The sequence below is a fragment of the Ostrea edulis genome, chromosome 1, assembly GCF_947568905.1.
Source record: "Ostrea edulis chromosome 1, xbOstEdul1.1, whole genome shotgun sequence".
NCBI lineage: Eukaryota > Metazoa > Mollusca > Bivalvia > Ostreida > Ostreidae > Ostrea > Ostrea edulis.
Window position 1 is genome coordinate 76,332,525 of NC_079164.1, and position 10,638 is coordinate 76,343,162.

General features: G+C 35.7%; 1 protein-coding gene across 2 annotated transcripts in view; it reads left to right on the forward strand.

The window, feature by feature from the left end:
• Positions 1 to 8,811: 8,811 nt before the first annotated feature.
• LOC125681449 (angiotensin-converting enzyme-like) overlaps positions 8,812 to 10,638 on the forward strand; it is a 14,580-nt gene continuing 12,753 nt past the window's right edge. The window contains exon 1 of one of the 2 annotated variants that reach the window (XM_048921566.2): positions 8,812 to 8,897. The gene's annotated coding sequence lies outside the window, so the exon portion shown is untranslated. Of the gene's footprint in view, positions 8,898 to 9,999; positions 10,318 to 10,638 lie in introns of those variants that run through there. The other variant, XM_048921557.2, reaches the window with a different exon arrangement.

Here is a 10,638-nt window from a genome sequence, read left to right on the forward strand (position 1 = left end):
TGATTTTCACATGTCTTAATAAAAGTATCAACTTCTAAAGTTTTGATCATTTTGTTTTTCAAAATTGACTTCCGGTCGGTAGTAACCTACTACTTTTTCTTTCTCTAGTCTACTTCTTTTTGTTGAGAACTCTTTCAGATAGAGACGTGAAATTTTCAGGGAATATCGACAGTAAAGAGTCGCTGTCATTTATAGGAAAACGCATCTGAATAGTACTTCCGGTCGTCACCGGAAGTTACGAGAAAGGAATAAAAAATTCGACAATACATTTCTCATTCATTGTTAAGGCACATTTTCTGATACATTTAAATGATTTTCGTAGGAATAGAAAGCTCTTTACCGGAAGTGATCTAACGGAAGACCTACTCATTACTAGTAATGAGTTTCTAGTTATTAAGGTCTTCCGTCTCCTGAGGAAGACCTTACTATTATTGTTCGCGTTCTTCTTCTTCATTATTATTATTATTTTTATTATTATTATTATTATTATTATTTTCCTTGGTAGTACACGCGTTTTTCTCAGCCATTTCTCGATCGATTTTCACGAAATTTTCAGGAAAGATGTCTTTTGGTAACGAGACTTTGCTTGCAAAATTTCGTGCTTGACGTCACTTCCGGTCAGGAGTTATCTCTCTTTTAGTGACTTTTTGAAGGGCCTTGTTGTCCACGCATCTCCTCCGTTAGTTTTGAAGCTAGAGTCTTGAAATTTCTACACAAGATAGAGTAAACATTTTAAAAGATTTGTGGGGGATTCGATTTTACCGGAGGCGATTTGCCTAAACGCTCGCCTGGACCTGAAAAAATGGATGCCAAAATTTTTCGCCGATTTCGGCGATTTTTGACCTTTGATCTCCAATATCTTTTTTCTTGCAAATATTTTGTTAAGACATGTAGAACAAAAGTTGTGCACATTTACGAGATCTTTTCGAAAATATCAAGATTTAGGGGCTAGCCCCTTCAATTAGGGATCTAGAAGGGCTCAAAGTCTAGATCAAATATCTCAAAAATTGTTAATATTTTGGTATAAGTCAAAGAACAAAAAATGTTCATCTCAACAATCCAAATCTATTCATATAAAAATTTAGGTCATATGTTACGTAATAAGGGATTTTAAGGGCCAAAACCATAAAAATTTTACCCCTTGTATCTCGAAAACGACAAATATTTTGAAAAGCAATAAAGAACAAAAGTTGTTCAGAATGATGATCTGAACAATATGCATATTTCGTTTTTACCCTATGTGGCCCCGTTAGGGAGCTACAGTTTGTCCCCTAAAAATTACTTCTAGAAATAACTCGAGAACGGTAAAGAATTTCTAAATACTTGTTGAACAAAAAATGTTTGAAATGTCATGACCTTTCTTACGATATCAAGCAAAAGGGGCTGACCCTTTAAATTAGGGGCCCAGAAGGGTCCAAAGGTTTATGAGAATATCTCAGAAACTATTAATATTTTGTAATAAGTCATTGAAGCGGAAATGTTCATCTAAACGAGCTTGTTCTTATCAAATCAAAAAGTAGGTCATATGTTACGTAATAAGGGATTTTAAGGGCCAAAATCATAAATAATTGACGCCTCATATCTTGAAAACGACAAATATTTTGAAAAGCATTATTGAACAAAAGTTGTTCAGAATGATAATCTAAACAATATGTACATTTCGTTTTTTCCCTATGTGGCCCCGTTAGGGAGCTACAGTTTGGCCCCTAAATATTTCTTGTAGAGATAACTCGAGAACGGTAAAGAATTTCTAAATACTTGTTGAGCAAAAAATGTTTAAAATGACAAGGCCTTTCTTACGATATCAAGCAAAACGGGCTGGCCCTTTAAATTAGGGGTTCAGAAGGGTCCAAATGTTTTTGAGAATATCTCAGAAACTATTAACATTTTATAATAAGTTGTAGAAGCGGAAATGTTCATCTCAACGAGCTTGATCTTATCAAATCAAAAAGTAGGTCATATGTTACGTAATTAGAGATTTTAAGGGCCAAAATCGTAAATATTTGACGCCTCATATCTTTAAAACGACATATTTTTTGAAAAGCATTATTGAACAAAAGTTGTTCAATGTGTCATAACCTATCGATCAATATCAAAAAAATGGGTCTGTGGGCCTCATGGCTCGCCTGTAGAGTCGATTTTTGTCGATATCAGTCGATTTCAAAAACTTGTAACTGGTAAATATTTTGTAAGGACATATTGAACAAAAGTTGTTCAGTTTATCGAGATCTATCGATTGATATCAAGAAATAGGCCTATGGTCCTAATGGCTCGCCTGTAGAGTCGATTCTTTGTCGATATCGGTCGATCTCAATAACTTTTTACAGGTAAATATTTTGTAAAGACATATAGAACTAAAGTTGTTGAGTCTATAGAGGGCTAACAAATGACATCAAGAAATAGGCCCGCGGGCCTTATGGCTCGCCTGGAGAGTCGAATTTCAAACGAATTTCACTGCAACTTTGCTTCAGAAGCTTATGATATGAAAAATTGATTATATCTAAAGTGTCTTAAAGTCGGAAACTAAATTGGGACTCATTTGTCTTTTCTTTTCTTTTTTTTAACTCCGAGTGCATCAACAAATCGGACGGAAGACCTACTCGTTCCTCGCAACGAGATCGTGTCTAGTTGTACTTATGATTACGAAGGTTGGCCACGGTAGAATAACCTGGTTTATTTTATTTTATTTTATTTACAGGTAATTGTTTACACCTGCACGTTAATCCAAGTTTAAGGCGTCTTGCTGTGCCTTGTTCACATCTGTTATCATGTGATTAAAATATAAAAGATGACTTAGGAATTGTTATGGAGATAACACTATTGTAAATATGCTTTGAATAAAAAGCCATTGTTTTCAAGTTGTTTATTCGTTATTAGATATCTTAGACATAATTCAGAAATCTTATGCATTAAAATATCAAGTTAATTTGTATCTTTCAAGTTATGATGTGCATACGAAACAGAAAGCTGAAAAGGGGGTTTATTATTACTATGGATTTAAAACCAGTAGGGCACCGCTTCGAGTTAAATACCACGCATGCGCAGAGGCCGGTGATCCGAGTCGTTCTTTTCCCTATATATTCTATTAAGAGCGACCCTGGTCACCAGCGACAGCCACCACGGTTACACCGGGACCGAAGACCGGGTTTTAGTCACGGGACCGAGACCGGGTTTTAGTCAGTACCCACCTTGACATTCAATAGAGATTGGATTTATGAAGATTTATTTTTATATTATACATGCGATTTTATTTACATTTCATCTTACACAACCTTGACATCCAATAGAGATTGAATTTATAAAGATTTAATTTTACATGTTATTGTGCGATTTTCATTACAGATTTGACTTTTTCCTTTTTTTTCTTCTTCCAATCAAACTTCATTATTTTACTGGCAGAGGATCAACAGGCGCGCATATTTAGAGAGACGGAGGTGGTCCGCCTCCCACCCACCTCTACCCCACCTCCCAGTTTGGTAGAAAATAAATATTTTAGCCTATTTTTCGGCACTTCCACTTGCAATTCCCGAGAATAAATTGGGAGCAATTTTCTGTGGTGACCCCATCACCCCCCCCCCCCCCTTGAAAAAAAAATGTTGGATGGTTAGAGCTTCGCGCTCACAATCACACGGCCTCTCACCTCTGTCGGCGCGGGTTCGAATCCCGCTCGCGCCGGTAAGTGAGAAAGTTTCCCAGTTTACTTTCGGAAGGTCGGTGGTCTCTTCCCAGGTACACTGTATCTGGGTTCTCTCTTCCACCAAAAAAAAACCTAGACGCCACCAGATAACTGAAAAATTGTTGAGTGTGGCAGAAAACATCAATCAATCAATCTTATTTATTTGTACCTTAGTTCGCCTTTAACAGCTTATCAAGTACCGATATCTAAAAATAAAATTAAAACTTCCAAGAAGTACAATAACAAATGTATAAATGCATCATCTTTCAATCAATACAGCGTCATTTTCATTTCCTTCACTTTATTTCAATTTTAGTTATTCCTTGACTACGTACTGCATACACAAGCAGAATATTATATATACCCGTGTACTTCTGATTTTCACTCACACCATCCACCATGCAGTGGTACACGAGGTGCAGTAAATGATAAAAGATAATTTGCAAACGTGACAGGCTTACAAGATACGTGTTATATTTCGCGGATTTTATTTTATTGTGACGTCGTTTTCTTGCCCGTTGCAGAGATATTGTGATCAGGGATTTTCGTGTTGTCACGAAATTCTAACTTACGAGAGGCACATTTACGAGCAAGGACATTATCATTAGGAGTGATTCTGTTCCTTTTTACATGTATTTGAAGTGCATGGGTAAGTAGATAATTTTTATGATCAGATTTGTATTCCGTCAGTTTGTTTTATTTTATTTCTTTTCTTAGGCCTATATCCCCCCCCCCCATATTTTTATGCCCCGAGATCGAAGATCAGGGGGCATATTGTTTTTGTCCTGTCTGCCATTCTGTCTGAAATTTTAACCTTGCTAATAACTTTTCAACAGTAAGTGCTAGAGCTTTGATATTTCACACGAGTGTTCCTTGTGATAAGATATTTCTGTTGGTACTAAATTTTTTGACATTGGCATTTGACCTACGTTTTAAAAAATTGACATTGGTCATAACTTCTGAATGGTAAATATTAGAGCTTTCATATTGCACATGCGCATTTCTTGTGACAAGATCTTTCTACTGGTACCAAGATATATTTGTCCTTGTGACCTTGACCATCTTTGGAATTGGCCATTATCGGGGGCATTTGTGTTTCACAAACACATCTTGTTTCATTTGTATTTGCATAGCAAAGATTGAACTAGTCCGAATTATCTGACGTTTTCCTGGCTTTTTTTTTTTTAATGATTTTGATATAAATTACCGTGCCAGGAAAACGGTAAATATCAAAATTCATAAAAAATCCAGGAAAACGTCAGATATTTCGGACTAAGATTGAACCAACTTTGATTTGTCATAACCTCTTCTTTCGGAAGTGTTCCAATGTTACAAGTATAAACCCATCCTGACAAGGCTTCGTAACCTTCAAATGATCGGCCAGTTCGAGGGGGGGGGGTATTTAAAGTCGGCACTATTCAAACAAATCAGAATACGCTCTAGCGCTTTTGAGCTGACTCAGTATCACATATATCAGAGACAAAAGACACATAGCATAGCATACATTTGTACATACATATACACATTTCACGTATAAAGAAAGAAAAACATAAGATTAAGAAGAATAAACACATTAAAAGCAAAAGTGGATATCCCATAAAAATGATTAAAAACAAAACAGCAGCTGATTTTAAACAAGCACTCAACATAAGACAACTTGCTTGCAAAAAGTGAGGTATTTACTTGAATAATAATTAAGCTACATAAATATTAAATAGTTAAGAAATAAATAACTATTATCTTAAGTTTTAGTACAAGGCAGGTAGCAATAAATAAGATAGAGAAAACAATTTTATTTTGTTAAGCCATGCAGAAACACTACATAAAACTTTGCATAGATAAAAAGATTGATTTTATCTCGCTCGAGAAATTTTCATTCATATGGAAACGTCACTATTGACGGTGAAGGGCTGCAAAATTTAGGCCTATCCTCGGCGCTGACGGCCTTTGAGCAGGGAAGGATCTTTATCCTGCCACATATGTTGTGACACGGGACCTTGGCTTTTGCGGACCGTCCCATTTAGTCGCTTCTTGCGACAAGCAAGGGTATTGAGGACCATTCTAACCACAGTCACCTGAAGTATGGACTCAATTACCCCCTTCCCTTTTCTGATTTTTTTTTTTGGCGATATCTCGAAATGCGTGGATTCTCTGACTATTCCACACAATTCCGATTTATGTAATTTTAACAATTAATTTATATTTATTTATTTATTTGCAGTTTTTTAACTGTTGACACCAAAAAAATGTCATTTTAAGAAGTTTTTATCTACTTTTTATTATTCTGTTTAACGAAAATGTGTGATTTTCTATTATTATACTTTCATGTAAAATACTCGAACCTGATTGGTCGAGAAGCATTTGAAAAAACATATTGTTACCCTCTGAGAACAGAAAACACGCGACTCAGAGTGATAGTATCTAGCAACGGGTAACAGTACTTGACAACGGGTGATATTATACATTTATTGCATGATAGTGAGGGAGATATGAAGATTTATTCACCCAAGAAAAATCATATTCCCCGAGGGCAACGCCCGAGGGGAATATGATTTTTCTTGGGTGAATAAATCTTCATATCTCCCGATCATTCATGCAATAAATTGTTTATTATACCGAAACAAAGCAAGACTACAAAAATGTATTTGAAATTGGAGTCCGCTCATCTATATGGCTGAGATCGCCCTAACGGTAAAACCGTGCCGTCGATGTATTACGGTAGAAGATACAAACAACGAAATACAGTGAAATGATAACCAGTTTTTGTATTTCCATTTTCCTTGAATGTAGATTAACTTCCTTGGGTTTTCTGTATCAACTAAAACCATGCATTCAACTGTGTATCAGAGACCCGCATATTTTGTGCCTTACAAACTATGAAAGTAGAATGACTCGGACTTATTGTGACGTCACAATACACTTCGTCTACCTTGACGTTAAGTTTATCGAAAATGCACGAGGCTGTCCAAGGGGTAAATATGATAGGGAAATATGATGTTTGAGAGGGAGATATGAAGTTTTGTTATCCCTCGCATGTGACCGTCTAGACCAATCAGATTATGCGTTGCATAGAATTCTCATACTAAGGTATAATAATATAAAAAATTATCACATGCGTCAAATTTATGCGCGTACGGTTCGCCGTAGATTGTTAGACGACGTCATTTGAGCGTTTGTAAAAAATGGGAATATCCGCATCGATATACGAAATATCGCATGACAGTGATTGATCAAATGTCAACAGACGTAGGTTTTTCTGCTTTCCTGTTTACATAACATTCAGTATAATAAAACAAATATTGCATGTAGTTGAGGGTAACATTGAAATTTTCACCCCTTGAGAAACCATTGTCAACCTCGGCTACGCCTCGGTTGACAATGGTTTTCTCGGGGTGAAAATTTTCAACGTTACCCTCAACTACATGCAATATTTATATAATGTTGACCTATACATCTGTTTTTGTATGTTTGACATCTTTTTAAAAAAAAAAGGTGGCAACATATACATTTTCTTTGGTTTTTAATTGAATTAAGCCATATTGAGTGGAAATCAATACAGTTTTTCCACCTTCAACCATCAATATTAATAAGTCATATGAGGGTAGAGCTACCTTAACATCGTGCATGTATACAGGAAAGAAAATCTTTTAAGAAGACTTGTCCACAACAGCAACTCTCAGTTCCTTATAATCATTGGTATTGATACATCTCCATGTTGTGTGAATTCAAGTTTGGTTATGTCGGGATCCTTTTTGAACTGGGGTAAAATAATTCACGGAAATGAAAATTGAAAAAAATCACAGCTCAGCAACAGCAGGGCCACGGTGACTCATGTGTACGATGTGGCCCATGGGCCTCTTGTTCTTGTTTATATAATCAGAAAGACATGTTTAATTAAAGGTGGAATGTTAAAAAGCTTCCAAGAAATGAAATGCGCGTTTGCTAATTTTCCCCAATTTTCCGACTTCGGATTTTTTTTATTTTTTCTACCGCCAATAGGGTCAGACTCATTATTCAAACCCTTAACCGGAAACATGTGAAAATGAATTGACAAAGTTCTAATAAATGTTGATATCCTTATAACAGATGCATGCATTGTTGTTAAGATTGTGGAAATGGCTTGTCTCCTATATGTAGGTCAAAGCGTAAACCGTCATCAGTTCTTTCAGAATCAAAACACGAAGGTTTGCAAAGAGAAGTTGATGTAGGCTCTGCCTATCCTCTTCTCTAGAGATAATAACCAAATCATTTGCTGGTTTTCAATATGCATTACCTGTCGTAATCGCTTTCCTAATATTCACATAATGCAAGTACATGTACATGTAGCAATGCACAAAATTTCCTGGGCCCCATTTAAAACTAATGAAAAGCAAAAACGAGTCTTTGTGATAAAACAATTGTGCTGGTGATTACAGACGCAGATACCTTTGGTTTGTTCTGGGATCCGTGTATACCCAACTCTTAATTTTGTATTCCTTACAGGTTATGAGATTGATCATTGTTCGTTATCTTCAACTTTATATGCAAAATCAAAAGTCAGTGGCTTAATCTGACTGAACAATTAATCTTAATCAACGCTAATAGTAGAAATGATCAAAACTATATTTTGATGTACCCCTCTTTGCCTTCCTTTTATGGAATATTGATTGATTGATTGATTGTATCTTGTTTAACGTACAATCAGTGGATATTAGACTTATCATAAAAGATTATATACGACAGATGTGTAATTTATTTTAATATGTGTCAGTATAGGAGCTAGTGTTTCTTTTGCGTGTCAGTATGGATTGTAGCATTATATCATACATTTTTGGGGACATTTTTCTGTGCAAACTCCCGACTCCGTGGTGTGCATTGGAATGGGTTTTACCTGGATATGGTGGAAGTCAGTTTTCCTGGAAGACTTACATGTATGGGTGTTTGCAATTTCCCATACTGTAGTACATTAGTAATCAGTCTTTCTTGAAAATCATGCAAAAATCCCTACAGATAATGGTAAAATTAATTGGAGAGAGAGAGAGGGGGGGGGAGTAAATACGGTGACACATATCAGGGGTAGAAAATTTAAATGTCTTAAGAACAGTACGCTTCAATGACGATTCACCTGAACAGGCAGATTGAATAGATGTACACACGTCACTTAATGTCTCTGAGAAGATAAACATACATGTATACACTTTGATCATGAACTGTAGAAATTTTAACCCGGACACAGAACGAGGTACGTGGTAAAATCAGAGTTATATTAATACATGATACTTTATGATCAGGCTCGTTATCACTTGTGTACAGTATAGTATAAGCTCAAGGTTTGAAGTATATGTATTTTCAAAACACTTCAATTACCTCCAGCTTTCATCAGTTCATGTCATAGCTCTTGAGAGAAACAATTATTAGGTTTTAAGCAGAAGAGAGTCCGCTCTGTGATGTTCTCATTAGGTGAAGTATGATCTTATTTGCAGTGTGCTTGACACAAGATGTAAGTTAACTACATCCCCTCAATACATGTAACTTTAGACTGGTAGAGTGGAGTAGGTCGAATTATTGTACTAAATGAATCAGATGTTACCACGTCAGGGGCGAATCTGGGTAGGGGTAAGACATTTGCAAGCCTCCCTAACCCTTCCTCGGCCGGGTCCCGGTTGACCACTACACTTCATTTGGGGGCAAAAAGTACCGTTTTCATATCATTTTAGGTCGCAACGCTCCCTTGAAAATATCCTTCGTTCGCCTCGGTCTGATTCTAAATGTGGAACTACGAGTACATGTACGTGTTAACATTCATTTAAGTCTTGTTATATTCAAGTTGTACCCATCGTCGCAAACCACGGTTTTCAGTCCACACATGCTCCCTCAGTGAAGGAGAGAATCGATGAGAAGCACCTGTGGGTAACCGACAATGAGCTGTACCTGGAATATCAAAATTGGGCTATTTTTCAATCACTTTAAATTCCACTTAATAATCAAAACGCATATCTAGCAAAGTGTAACGATTTCTATGTTCAAACTGTTCAAAGACATGTACAATCTGGGTGGGTTTTTTAAATGTACGTTGAACTTCATTTCTATATGGTGATGTTATGTATGTTACACGGTGTTAACCAAAGCAGGATATCTTGGATAGCCTACCGATTAGACAAAGAAATGGGGAGGTGTGTAAGCTCCATAGAGCCCTATACATAGATACATTCTGTTCTTATTGATTTCCTTTCACAAATAAAAGATCTGTTATATTTTTTAAATACAAAAAAAAAAAACCCAATTTATGTACATCTGTTGCCAACACGGATACTTTTTTATTATTGTTTGATTAAAAGATAGCCAATTTCACGATTGTATTTGATCTGCACATTGAAAGTTAAATCTTCTACCTGTATATCTCACATTACAATTATTGTTTTATTTTTTTATCTCTATGAATTTCTATCTTTCTCAGTAAAACTAAAAATGATGTGTTTAATTTCATCATCGTTGTTTTATCTGGGTTTTATTACTTTTTTTTTAACATCGATCTAATAAGCACCGGATACGTCATTGAAAGGTTCGTAAAAAGTGAATGCATATATCCGGCATGTTAATTCATCTACCAGCACACTTTGACTGATTATCTTAAATTTTCACCTCGAACATCAGGTTTAAAGGTAAGTTTGCCAACTAGCTGCGACAGATCTTTTTATATCATTGAGATTTAATTGATTCACTTCACTTTTTGGCGTTTAGTTAACCATTTTCGGTCATAGAGGACTTATATTATCAGAACTAGGTCTCTGATATCTCTGTGAACAATCTTTACTTACAAGGTGTTGATTTTCTTCATTCTGCATGTGGTATGATTATATTCTAATCTTATATACATCACAATATTTGAGTGTGTCACATGACATTGGTATATTTCATCTTAAAAGTTTACCAAGTTTACAAATAAATTGATCTTTTGCTGACCTATCTATTGTACAAGCAAA